Source organism: Oryctolagus cuniculus, chromosome X, assembly GCF_964237555.1.
Source record: "Oryctolagus cuniculus chromosome X, mOryCun1.1, whole genome shotgun sequence".
Taxonomy (NCBI): domain Eukaryota; kingdom Metazoa; phylum Chordata; class Mammalia; order Lagomorpha; family Leporidae; genus Oryctolagus; species Oryctolagus cuniculus.
In genome coordinates this window covers 77,355,812-77,365,381 of record NC_091453.1, presented here as the reverse complement: position 1 = coordinate 77,365,381, position 9,570 = coordinate 77,355,812, and the positions used below count along the sequence as shown (strand labels likewise).

Here is a 9,570-nt window from a genome sequence, read left to right as displayed (position 1 = left end):
CTGCACCTGCGGCCAGGACACGCAGCAAAGGACTGGCTGATGCAGCAACATCAGAGGACAGACCTGGGGGCAGCGGGTGAAGTGAGGGCCTGTGGAGAAGTGGGGGTGAAAATCGCAATGAGAGGCACTATCCTGTGCTTCCTGCTGATTTTTCCTGAAAATTTGTCCCTCACAAATGATAAGAGACCCTCACAAGAGCCTCTCACTTTAGGGGCTCGGTGCGGTTGTGTGAGCGTTAACAGCTACTAAGCCAAACTGTCACTTGACACCCAGGGCCTGGCTAGGAACCCTGGTTGGAATCGCTACGTTAGGAGTTGGAGAACGTTTCCGGATCTGTGGATGTACAGTTTAAGGTTAGTGAATTCATTAACTTGAGTCCAGGGGAGCAGAAATGGTTGACCAGTAGCTTTCACCACAGCCTGAACCTCGCCCAGTACAGGGTGACGTCACCGCACGTCACTATGGATTACGTCACAGTGGGTTTGCGCTAGGAGGTCCGACCACCTTTAGGGTGAGGCTTGTGGCTCCTCAGGGTATGTAGTGGACGGGAGGCTTTCCCGTTGCTCCAGAGTCAAGGCTTTCTCCTCACGCCAAATTCCTCCTTAGGAGCGTGGTCTGTGTGCCTGACGAAGGTATTTAACACTATCTCTTTCCTCTTCAGGTCTCGGTGTTGGCAGGAAGCAGGAGTGAGACTGCTAGCCAGCGTAGAGCCAGGATTCAAGAACACCGGTGAGGTATGTCACAGTGTTCTCAGTGGGAGTTTTACCCCCTTCCGCCAGCGCAGCTCCTTGTTTTTGAAACGTGCGCGCCTTTTTTGGCGGAGCAGGCCACTAGAGGGGGTGAGGCGGCGAGCGTGGGCGGCCCCGATGCTTCACAGGCTTGTGGGTGATGGAGAAGGGGCCCGGGTCGTGGCCGATCACCTCCAGCTCGATTTCCACCTGGCTTGCCGATGTAGGCGCCCGCCACGCTGCCCACCACCTCGGGCAGCACGATCGCGTCCCGCAGGTCACCACCCACGGCTTCTCCACGCGGGGCGCCGCCTTCTTGGGCTTGGGCAGGCACTTCCGTAGCCTCAGGCCAAGGCTCAGGTGGCGCCACTGCCGGGCACTGCACAGCCGCTTGAGCTGCAGCTAGCGCAGGTCCCGCAGCTGGTGGCGGTCCTCGCCCGCTAGATGAACTTGTAAAAGTTCGGCGTCGTCTTCTGCGCCCCTTCCGCCATCTTGTCTTGTCAGCTTCCAGGGAAAGCAGCGGCTCACGCTAAATGATCTCTCATTGAACTTCCTCTGGTGGTATTTGGTGTCATTGTACATTCAGTAGCTGTAACTGTTGAATATGGTGGTCGTGGGGGTTCTCCCTTTGCGATTACAAATAGCAACCTGTTGGGTCAATCCCAGCACCCCGCCCCGCTGTAGAGTCTAAGCTCGGAAAAGACCACGTTCTAACCAGAGGCGAGTGCCTTGAGGTTTACAAGCCTGACTCTCTGACATGATTTCCTCAGTGTGTGCTGGTGCCGTGCAGGTCTGGTAGAAATGGAGGGCACAGGAGGCATCGCTGTCTCAGAGCTGTGTCCTTAGTGCTCACCAGTGAGCAGAGGGGCAGCGTTATTTCAGCGTCCTGAGACCTTGTCAGGGCTCGCAGAGTAGCCTGATACTTCCATAGACTTTTGAGCTGGGGAAGAATTCCGGGTGGCTCCTGTTTGTCCAAGCAAGAAGCCAGAAACTCCATCTGGGTCTCCCACGTGGATGGTAAGGACCCAAGAACTTGCACCATCTTCAGCTGCCACCCAGGATCTTTAGCAAGGAGCTGAATCAGAAGCTCAGTAGCCTGGACTGACACTGGCCCTCCCACTTGAGATGCAGCTATCCCAAGTGGCAGCTTAACCCACTGTGCCACAACACCCACCCATTATATATAATTCTTTTCTATGTTATATAGGGCAAGCTCCCAGTTAACTTTCAAGGGTGAATAGCTTTCTTTTCAAATGATGTATTGTTTTGTGATTGTAATAACACATACTTATCATAGGGGATTTAGAAGGCCATGCAAGCTTGTTTAAACCATCATAAGATATTATTTGGAAATGTTTGTATATATTTAAACTCTTATGGGTCACATAGTTGGCACACACCCTCTCCTGGTCTCTTGGCTCATCTGGCTCAGCTTTCAATACACACCAGCTTCTTGTGCTTTGTACCATATCCTTTTGATTACGTTCTGTTAATCAAAAGCATTGGAGACAGGTAGAGGTAGGGACCAGGTGAGAAGATGGGCAGCATCATAAACCTTTGTGACCTCATCAGTGTGAATCTCTGACAGTAAGCCAATCATTTTCTTTCTCTCAGTTTCAATTTCCTCAGCTAAAAGAAGGGTTGAAATACATGAGTGGGTTTTTTTTGTTTGTTTCAAAGACTTATTTATTTATTTGAAAGAGCTTCAGAGAGAGAGAGAGAGAGATCGTCCATCTGCTGGTTCACTTCCCAGATGGCTGCAATTTCTGGGGCTGGGCCAAGCTGAGGCCAGGAGCCAGGGGCTTCTTCCAGGTCCCCTACTTGTGTGGCATGGAACCAAGTACTTGGGCCATCTTTCACTATTTTTCCCAGGCCATTATCAGGGAACTGGACTGGAACTGGAGCGTCCAGGGCACAAACTGGTGCCCATTAAGGGTTGGGGCACCACAGGCAGCAGCTTTACCTACTATGCCACGCAGCCAGCCCCAAATGAATGGTTCTTAAAATGTTATGGTCAAATACCTTTCTGTGAAGTGGTGAATGATGTGGAAATCTTTTTACAAATGTAAATATGGGGCAGGCATTAAGCGTGCAAGTTAAGACACTACTTGGAACAGCCACATACCATATTAGAGTGCCTGGGTTCAATATCTGCCTCTAGCTCCTGACTCCAGCTTCCTGCTAATGTGTTGTACCCTGAGAAGCATGATTGAGAAACTCAAATGGTTTGAGTCTCTACCACCCACATGGGAGACCTGGCTTGAATTCCCAGGTCTCTAGCATTTGGGGAGTGAATGAAAGAATTTGAGCCATGTTCTGCTGCCTTCACAGGGGGCATTAGCAGGAAGCTAAATCAGAAGTGTAGAGGTAGGGACCTGAATCACTGGCACCCTGATACAGAATGCTGTGAACCCAAGAAGCAGCTTAAGCCACTGTGCCACACATACAAAGTATGAAAGAAGTTGAAAATATTCTAGAGTCAAAAGTTGAGAAATATTTGGAATCTTTTTAAAATTGGAATAAAGTAAAACTATGTATGCTTGGCTATAGGTCTTGACAATCCTAGTGCTGAAGATAGTAAGTTAGTAGGTATACAATATGTGGTAGCTTATGTTTTATATGTGATATAGGTCAATTTCTCTTTAGTATCAGAGGGCACAAAAATGCAAAAATGCTACATTTCACCTGTATTTTACCACAATAAAAGAAATGATAGTGGAGTCGGCATTGTAGTACACTGGGTTAAGGTGCTGATTACAATACTAGCCTTCCATATTGGAGTGAACCAGTGCATGGAAGATATCTCCCCCTCCCCCACTGCTCTGCCTTTCTTTTGTGTGTGTGTGTGTGTCTTTTAAAGATTTATTTATTTATTTACTTAAAAGTCAGAGTTACACAGAGAGAGAAGGAGAGGTAGAGGGAGAGAGAGAGAGAGAGAGAGAGAGAGAGAGAGAAAGAAAGGTCTTCCATCTGCTGGTTCACTCCCCAGTTGGCCACAATGGCCAGAGTTACACCTATCTGAAGCCAGGAGCCAGGAGCTTCTTATTGGTCTCCCACACGGGTGCAGGGGCCCAAGGACTTGGGCCATCTTCCACTGCTTTCCCAGGCCATAGCAGAGAGCTGGATTGGAAGCAGAGCAGCTGGGACTTGAATTGGCGCCCACATGGGATGCCGGCACTGCAGGCGGCTGCTTTACCCACTATGCCACAGCGCTGGCCCCTGCTCTGCCTCCTTTCAAATAAATAAATCTTTTTTTCTTGAAAGAGAGATAGATTTATTTATTTATTTATTTGAAAGTCACAGTTATATATAGAGAGGAATAGCAGAGAGCTGGATCTTAAGTGGAGCAGCCAAGACTCGAACTGGAGCATGTATGGGATGCCAGCACTGCAGGTGGCGGCTTTACTTGCTAAGCCACAGCACCTGCCCCACAAATAAATAAATCTTGAGAAAAGAGGTGATAGAGGGGCCAGCGCTGTGGCACAGTGGGTTAACGCCCTGGCCTGAAGTGCCTGTATCCCATATGGGCACCGGTTCGAGACCTGGCTGCTCTACTTCTGATTCAGCTCTCTGCTATGGCCTGGGAAAGTAGAAGATGGCCCAAGTGCTTGGGCCCCTGCACCCGCATGGGAGACCAGGAGGAAGCACCTGGCTCCTGGCTTCAGATCAGCACAGCTCCGGCCCTTGCGGCCAATTGGGGAGTGAACCATCGGATGGAAGAGCTCTCTCTCTCCGCCTCTCCTCTTTCTGTGTAATTCTTTTTTTTTTTTTTTCCAGGCAGAGTTAGACAGTGAGAGAGTGCGAGAGACAGAGATAAAGGTCTTCCTTTTCTGTTGGTTCACTCCCCAAATGGCCGCAATTGCTGGAGCTGCGCCGATCCGAAGCCAGGAGCCAGGTGCTTCCTCCTGGTCTCCCATGCGGGTGCAGGGCCCAAGCACTTGGGCCATCCTCCACTGCCTTCCCGGGCCACAGCAGAGAGCTGGACTGGAAGAGGAGCAACCGGGACAGAATCCAGCACCCCAACCGGGACTAGAACCTAGGGTGCTGGCGCCGCAGGTGAAGGATTAACCTAGTGAGCCGCAGCGCCGGCCTCTCTGTGTAATTCTTTCAAATAAATAAATAAATCTTAAAAAAAAAAAAAGACATGATAGGGGCCAGCGCTTTGGCCTAGCGGGTAAAGCCGCCACCTGCAGTGCCAGCATCCCATATGGTCGCTGGTTCTAGCTGTTCCACTTCCAATCCAGCTCTCTGCTGTGGCCTGGAAAAGCACTAGAAGATGGTGGTCCAAGTGCTTGGGCCCCTGCACCTGTGTGGGAGACCCAGAGGAGTCTCCTGGCTCCTGGCTTCGGATTGGTGCAGCTCCAACGGTTGCAGCCAATTGGGGAGTGAACCATCGGATGGAAGACCTCTCTCTTCCTCTCTCTCTCTCTCTCTCTCTCTCTGCCTCTCTCTGCTTCTCCTTCTCTCTGTGTGTAACTATGACTTTCAAATAAATAAATAAATCTTAAAAAAAAGCAAAAAACAATGGGGCTTAAATCAAATGTTTAAAAAATGATAGTTCACATGGTATATTTATAGTCTGGCAAATACCTTATGCATGAAGTATCTATGTGATGATATTAATTACTCTTTTTCAGTCTTAATAGATTCCTGTGTGGACTAAACCAAAGTTGAAAGAAGTAAACAAAAAAAGAGACTTTTCAAAAAAAGGTAAGGCTATTATTAGATATAATTGTTTTATTTGTCAATTGAATCGCATCATCTTTCTCTTTGAAAGACCTTTTAAATATTGCTTCAGTTATACACTATTTTATATTTCTGGACCCAAAACATAACCACCAAAGAATTTGTTTTTCCTAATAGAATAGGGTTACTACCATCTATTATTTCTTCCTGCATCATTTTCAACAGATTTGGATGAAAAGCACTAGCTTTATTATATTAAAATGGTAAAGGCTATGAAAGAAAATCAGATTGTTGAAAGGTATAGATAGAAGCAATCAAACCTTAACAAATCCCCACTGCCTTTTTTTTTTTTTTTTTTTTAAGTTAGGGGTTTTAACCCACTGCGCCACAGCGCCGGCCCCTAAATCCTCACTGTCTTTCTTCAGTTTTCATTTCCTGATAATGCGTAGATCCTTGGGAAAGCCTCAAGAAGGTTACCACCTCTATCTGCTGTAGCCTCTAAAGTCTGTCTTGTTGGTGGCAACAAATAACATAGTAATCCCTATGCTCTCTGTTTTGGGTGAGCTCAATTAGCTTCTTTGAATTTTCTTCTCAGTTTTAATGTGATACCCCTACTTCATGGAGGGTTGGTGAAATTTGAAATTGCCTGTTCTTTTCATGCTGTTAGTTACATAAATGACTGAACTAATCAAGCTATTTAAACATTTCCATGTTATTTACACCTATATTGACCTTTCTTAGAAACTAGGTGACCATTTTTCTTATTACTCCAAAAATTTCACAACTTCATGTAAGTTACTTAGGGTTTCTAAAGAAATATCTCAGCTCTTCCTCTTACTAGAATAGATTATAAGAGCTAGAGCAGAAAGTGTTTGTATGAAATTTGTTTTGTATAAAAATGATGTTTTGCATTAATCTCTGGGGGTGAGCATTTGGCATAGCAGTTAATATGTCACTCAGAACACCTACATCCCATATTACAGTGCCTGAATTTTTGTCCCTTCTTTACTTTTGAGTCCATCTTGCTTGCTTGCTTTTTAAATATTTATTTGTTTATTTGAAAGTCAATGTTAGAGAGAGAGAGAGAGAGAGAGAATATCTTCCATCCACTGGTTTATTTCCTAAATGGTTGCGACAGCAGAGGCTGGGCCAGGCAGAAGCCAAGAACCTGGAACTCTATCCTGGTCTCTCACATGAGTGGCAGGTGCCCAGGCACTTGCTCTATCTTCTGCTGCTTTCCCAGATGTATTAGCAAGGAGTTGGATTAGAAGTGGAGCAGCTGGGACTCAAATTGGTGCCTATATGGGATGCTGGCATTGCAGGCAATGGCTTAACGTGCTGCAACACAACGCCAGCCTGTGATTCCAATTTTCTGCTAATACACACCCTGGGAGGCAGCAGGTGATGACTGAAGTACTTGGGTCACTGCCACCCATGTGGGAGACCCAGATTGAATTCTGGATTCCTGGCTTCAGCCTGGTCCAGTACGGACAGTTATAGGCATTTGGAGAGTGAACCAGATTTCTCTTTCTCTCTTTCTCTCTCTCTCTCTCTGTTGCTCTGCATTTCAAATAAATAAAATTGAATAAATAACCATTTTTTAAAAAGGAAAATGGTCATAATGGGTGGCCTGAGATTCAAGGAACCAAAATATTTTATTTGTTTCATATATAATATAATTGAGAGATTTCTTAACAGTATTTCCTTCAGTGTAAATTTATGGTGGTAATCCTTGCAGGTAAATGAAGAATTCTGAGAACAAGCGAAGACGTAAGAAAGGAAAGAAAAAGTCAAATAGCTTGAGAAAGAGGTGTAGGAGTACTGAATCAAGGTAATGAAATGAGATATAATTCGTGTCATATAACAGTGGGTTCTATGGTAGAAAATTATCTTGTTAGATTGAAGGGAAATATGACCAGAAACAGACTTTATGACAAATTCACATCTTAAACAACTCTGCAAATTTGATTTTACAGGACAAATCACTTCCAGGTGGGGAAGAAACTCAAGCATTAATCCCTTAAACTACCCCAAATGTCTTATGTCAGAATATACAAGGGTACCTCAAAAAGTTCATGGAAAAATGGAAAGAATATGTTTTTATTTTGGTTTAAAACAATTTTGTGTTTATATATACAGAGGATGTTCAAAAAGTTCATGGAAATGTACATAATGAAAACCTATGTATGGATTTCAAAAAATTTCGCACCAAATAACTATCTTTTAACTAATTCCACTTTCCACAGATGTTTTGAAGTACCCTTGTATTATACAAGCAAAAGTTTTTTAGAGGAAAACTTGTGACCATTTGAAGAATTTGAGTCTGCCTTTGTATTTGTCAGGCTCTCTAGAGAAACAGAACATATATACAAATATATATATATAAATACATTATATATTGTATTTATATATGCATATATTTATGTGTGTATATATGTATATATTTATATATTTGTATATCTACATATATATGTATGTGTGTATATATATCTACACACACACACATATATAACACAAGCTACTGTTTCAGATCAAGTGCAGAGGCATTGGGAGAAACTTATGTCCAAGTTTGAAGGCAGTCAGTCTGGAAGAATTCTCTCTTACTAAGGGGAGAGTCAGCCTTTTTGTTCTATTAAGGACTTCAACTGATTGGATGAGGTCCACTCACATTATGGAGTACAGTCTGCTTTACTCAATATAACAATTTAAGTGTCCATCTCCTCCAAAAGCACCCTCATAGAAAGACCCAGAATAATGCTGAACAAAGTATTGAGATGAGGCATTATATGGCCCAGTCAGGTTGACATAAAATCAAGCATCACAAGTCCACCCGTTGTCAACTTGGCACCCCGTACCTATATCTCTTTAAACCGCACTTAATTTCTATGTAAAGATGATTTTAAAAAGTCATAATTCTGCCTAACTTGATACAACTATTCTGTGCATAACTGAAAACCACTGACCTCTTCTAGAGAAGAAGAAGTAAAGTCCTTGGGACATCTTTGCTCTTCTTGATATCCCATAACTTAAATACTATGATGTAAAATTAATACTGAAATACCATGATATAAAGTCCGCACATCTTATGTTACATGATAAGAGGATGAAAGAGGGAAGAAACAAAGATGTTTGAGATATATATGTGTACAGATGCACCCCAGCCTATACATCACACATATTCATTACAAAACAAATATCTGGGCATTCCATAGCCCAGTCAGATTAACAAATAAGATTTATAATCGTAACCATATTTACTTTCTAAAGTCTTCATTTATTTAATTGATTCCCAAAGCTAGTGTGTACAGTATTTTGTGCTGCATATTTTATTTTAATAATTTAAGCATTTGATTATTTCTATTACAGGAACATGAATCCGCAGTTTGATCATGAGTTCCAGCATTCCCTGCACTCTGTTCAAAGGCAGAGAGAGGGCCATCCCCACTACCATCTCTACCAGCACTACCTTTACCTGGAAGACTTCCTCTTCTTCCCCCCAACTTTCCCTGGAATAAGTTATGAATCATCATTACCATTATTACCTTTGTTCCAGGATCAGCGCTTCTACCACTACTTTTATTGGGGGATCTTCTACTCCGGGTTAATAACTTTCCTTAACTTCTGAAATGAAGCACAAATAAATGTGTAAATCTGAACTCCATGTATTTATTCTTAAACTGCATGACTTGATTCTCCGTGATGAGAATCGCTTGGTCAGGGTTGGGTATTTGGTGTAGCGGTTGAGTCACTGCTTGAGGTACCTGCATCCCAAATAGTCTAATTCTTTCCAACTCTTCTACTTCCAGATCAGCTTCCTATTAATGTACACCCCAGGTGGCAGCAGATGATGACCCAAGTACTTGAGTCATGGCCACCCATGTTGGAGTCTCAGATTGAGTTCTAGGCTCCTGGCATCAGCCTGGCCTAACCTTGGCTTGTTTGTCAGCATTTGTGGAGTGAACCAACAGCTGCAAGATTTTTCTCTTTCTATTTTTCAAATAAAAATAAATAAGAAAAATTTAAAAAAGAAAGAACAGTGAAATTAATTTTTTTTTCCAAAACATAATTAGTTGGTCAAAGGCAAAACTTTGACTAGAGTTCATGGCATCTTCTAGCCTTTGGTGATCTTCAAGTGTGAATAACTGCTATTCACACT

General features: G+C 43.7%; 1 long non-coding RNA gene across 2 annotated transcripts; it reads left to right on the top strand.

Moving 5' to 3' along the window:
* Positions 1 to 468: 468 nt before the first annotated feature.
* LOC138843244 (uncharacterized) lies at positions 469 to 9,070 on the top strand. 2 transcript variants are annotated; one of them, XR_011385372.1, is made up of 5 exons: positions 469 to 533; positions 662 to 734; positions 5,366 to 5,438; positions 7,153 to 7,245; positions 8,781 to 9,070. It is a non-coding gene; the product is annotated as an uncharacterized lncRNA (long non-coding RNA). The 2 variants fall into 2 exon arrangements; XR_011385373.1 differs by having other exon boundaries at positions 488 to 511.
* The last annotated feature ends 500 nt before the right edge of the window (positions 9,071 to 9,570 follow it).